The 4315-nt window shown below is 41.6% G+C and overlaps 1 non-coding gene across 1 annotated transcript; it reads right to left on the bottom strand.

Annotated features, from left to right (window-relative positions):
* Positions 1–440: 440 nt before the first annotated feature.
* On the bottom strand, positions 441–547 carry LOC141618562 (small nucleolar RNA R71). Its single transcript, XR_012531429.1, has one exon. It is a non-coding gene; the product is annotated as a small nucleolar RNA R71 (small nucleolar RNA).
* Between the last annotated feature and the right edge of the window lie 3768 nt (positions 548–4315).

Genomic DNA, 4315 nt, shown 5'->3' with positions numbered 1-4315 from the left:
TTGTCAATCCTTTCGCAATAGAAGGAGAAGAAAACCCATTACACAATATCCCACAAAATCCACCTACAATTCCAAAATTCTCGTCACACTCCGTACCCACCGAGGATAATCTACCAAATGGTACTTCTACACCGCAACATCTCACCGGAAATTTTATTGCCAAGTCCGCCTTCATCCAACTAGTTGAGAGGAGCCAATTCGGGGGAATGCCTAGTGAGGACCCTCATTCTCATATGGAAACCTTTTGCGATTATTGTGATGCTATCTCTCAAACGGGCGTGACTCAAGACCAAATTAGATGGGTCTTATTTCCTTTTTCCTTAATCGGCACCGCAAAGCAATGGTTGAAGGGCCTTGGTAAGGCCACCCTTGGAACAGATTCTTGGAAGAAGTTGGCTCTAGCTTTATACAAAAAATTCTACCCACCGGAAAAGACCAACATGCTAAGAGCTCAAATTACGGGTTTTAAGCAAAGGGATGAAGAGTCTTTGTATGAAGCTTGGGAGCGGTTTAAAGGTATTTGTCGCTCATGTCCTCACCATGGACTTAGCGAATGGTTTTTGGTGCAACAATTTTGGAATGGTTTATATGAAGATTCTAGGAACATTCTCAATATGGGATCAAATGGAATGTTCACCGAAGTTGATGACAATCAAACATGGAACAAGATTGAGGAAATGGCGGTCCATAATTCACAATATAGTAGACCTCGCAAGGCTACTAGAGGAGGAAAGCATGAAGTGGACTCCGTTACCCAATTGGGTGCTCAACTTAGTGCTCACATTGACACAATAAACTTGAAGTTTGAACAAGCTATGGCTAGACTTGAGGAAAACTCAAAATCATCGAAGCATCATGTCAATGCCATGACGGCATCCTCATCAATCCCAAGTGGGATATGTGAGAATTGTGGAACTTTGGGTCATGACCCAAGTGAGTGTAGAGGAACAACCGAACAAGTTAATGCTTTCCAAGCTTACAAAAGTGGTACCCCTTATTCAAATTTTACAATGAAAACACCAAGTTCCATCCAAATCTCTCATACAAGAGCCAAAATGTTCAAAACCCTCAAACAACATACACTCCACCACCCATGAGAAACCAAAATCAAAGACCCTTTTACAATCAAAACCAAGGTTACCAAAATCAAAATCCATACAATCACCAAAATGACCAAGGCTTTGATGTCCAAAAAGCGGTCCTCCAAATGCAAAAGAATCAACAAGAATTTTCACCCAAATGCAAAAAGATAGCCAAGCAAAAGAAACCACCATCAACAACATTCTAGATCACACCAAGATGTTGGAAACACAATTGACTCAACTAGCATCTTCAAGCTCACAAAGACAAAAGGGGCAATTACCACCTCAAAGTAATCCCCCTAGACATGAAACGGTTAGTGCCATTCACTTGAGAAGTGGTACAAGGTATGAAGCACCGAAGAAGCAAGTTGAGGATGAAGTTGTGGAAGCTAGTGAAAAGGAAGAAATTGTGCAAAACTCCAAAGATGGAGAATCATCAAAAGAAGAAAGTTCAAAGAAAAATGAAGACAAGGCCAAAGAGAAGGAGCCCATTGTGATTAGACTTCCTTTTCCAAGTCGTCAAGCCAAGCCCAAATTTGATGATCAACTTGGAAAGTTCATGGAAATTGTGAAGAATTTAGAAGTCTCAATTCCTTTCACGGAATTAATCAACCACGTTCCGGCCTATGCAAAGTACATGAAAGATATCCTCACAAAGAAGAAGTCGATCCGGAAACTTGAGACTATCGCCTTCACTAAGGTGAGTAGTGCAATACTTCAAGGGAGTTCACCTCCAAAGTTAAAGGATCCGGGAAGCTTCTCAATACCGTGTACCATTGGCGACATGACGATCAACAAAGCCTTATGTGATCTAGGGGCTAGTGTGAGTGTCATGCCGTACTCGGTAAGTAAAAGGTTGGGAATGGGAGAGCTTAAATGCACCAACATCACACTTCAAATGGCCGATAGATCGACGAAGACACCATTAGGGATATGGGAAGATGTCCCCGTGCGAATTGGGAAGTTTTTCATCCCGGTGGACTTTGTCATTGTTGATATGGAGGAAGATTCCAACATTCCAATCATCCTAGGAAGACCTTTCCTACACACCGCGGGTGCGGTGATTGATGTGAAACATGGAGAGCTCACTCTAGAAGTGGGAGATGAAAGCATAACTTTTAATCTTGACAAGACCATGAGAGCTCCTCGTTTGCATGAGCCATGTTTCATGATTGATCATTATAGCCGAAAAGATGAAAGGAAGAAATCGGAACTCCAATGGAGGAAGAAAATTGAAGATGCTCCATTCAAAGAGCAAGTGAATCGTGACAAGGAGAGCTTGCAAAGCTCATCTAAATCAACCAAGGAAGAAGAGGATGGCCTCATTGGCCAAGAGAAGAAATTGGGAGAGTTGTCTCCATCTAAGCAAGAGATTTTCAACGATCAACTCAATGAAGTTTGTGGTCTTTGGGACGACGAATTTGAAGGGACTTTTAATCCCTACATTGGACATGCCATCGATCATGATCAACAACAAGGACCACGGTCTATTGAGGACCTCTACCATAATAATGAACAAGCTTTTGATTATTTCTTCAAGGTGTTGAGCAACATCAACAACACCTTGAACATGCCCCCTTGACATCTCATCGAGAATGAGAGTTTGGTGGAGTCCTCCCTAAACCACCACTTGTAAATATTTCTAACTCCCTAACTTACATTTCAATTCTTGCATTGCATTTTTGTCATCTTTGGATTTTTATTTACTTTGATCAAAATAATTGTCATGTAAGAGAGAAGTGAGGGAGGGACTAACAATTTCAATTGATGTGTAGTGCTTTACCTTAGTGTAGGGATGGCAATTGCCTAGGCTATCCATGCCTTAGTAGTGCCCCCACAATGAAGAACATAAGATTTGAAAGAAAGAATGGAAGAATGATAAAGGGAATGCGCTGTGCACGGGTGGAACTGAATCCGTGTACATAGGGAAGAATCCGAGCGGATTCCCAGAAATCCGCCCGTCTTAAGCAATCCGAGCGTCCTGCAGAGAAGACGCCCGTCTTGAACTGAGCTGAATTTTGGAATTTTATTGACTGTTAAAGAATCCGAGCGGATTCCCAGAAATCCGCCCGTCTTGAAGAATCCGGCCGTCTTATAAAAAAGACGCCCGTCTTTTCAGCTGAAGAAAACAAGCAAAAATCTCGGGACTGAAATCCGTCCGTCTTTGAAGAAATCCGCCCGTCCCGTGTTCAGCAAATCCGAGCGGATTGTACCAAATTCGCCCGTCTTTAGGCGAGCTTTTGCAAAGATTGAAGAAGCAGAATCCGCACGGATTGAGCCTAATCCGCACGGATTGCCCCTGCAGATTTGAAAATTTCGGCCTCTTTATAACCCCTCCCACCTTCATTCATTCATTCATTCATTCATAAACACTACCCACAACATCAAAACCCTCATCCTCTCCATCATAAAAACAAAAACCCTCAACAACATTCAACAAAAACAAATCAAACCACCCTTCCAACAACAATTTAATCACCCCTTCTTCAACAAAAATCAAAACCAAGAACAAAATCTTCAACCTTTGAGTCGATTTTTGTTTTCATAAAGGCAAAGCCTTTCACCTTAAAATCGATTTGGGCATCCTACAAATAGAAGATTTTTCACTCTTTTCTTGGTTAAGCTCATCAATGGCAAGGACTAAGGGTGCAACAAAGGCAACCAAGGCACCAAAGGCTAAGGCACTCTCACAAAGGCAAAAGGCTCTTCAAACAAAGAAAGCTTTGGCTATGGTGGTGGCAACACCAAACTTGGAAGTGCAACAACAACAACAACCTTCTATGGGACCATCAACATCTTCTACTCCGGTAATTAATCAACTTTTGCATTATCCGGAGGTAACTTTTATTTCCGATACCCATAGAAATACCTTTGTCAAGTTTGCTATGAAATCTTTTCAATCCACCAAATTCATATGTGAAGATACCTTGGAAAAATTGGGTGTTCTTGAACAAACAAAAGCCTTTTTCAAAGCCATGGGGTTGAAGAACTTGTTTGAAACAAAGGAGTTGACATACCCCTCACTTGTCTTGGAATTTTTAAGTTCTTTGAAAGTCACCAAAGTTGAGAATAGAGAAAATCTCGAGTTTCGTCTAGCTAACGTTAGTAGACGCATTACCTTTACGGAATTAGGTGAAATTTTGGGTCTTAGCGATGAATCGAGTTATCTTAAGCATTATGGAAAGTATGACCCCGAACCTCTTTGGGAGGCAATCTCCGGGAAGAAATTTGAG

This window comes from Silene latifolia, chromosome 1 (assembly GCF_048544455.1).
Source record: "Silene latifolia isolate original U9 population chromosome 1, ASM4854445v1, whole genome shotgun sequence".
Lineage (NCBI taxonomy): Eukaryota > Viridiplantae > Streptophyta > Magnoliopsida > Caryophyllales > Caryophyllaceae > Silene > Silene latifolia.
The sequence above is the reverse complement of the archived record's forward strand: the minus strand, read 5'-3'. Positions and strand labels throughout refer to the sequence as shown.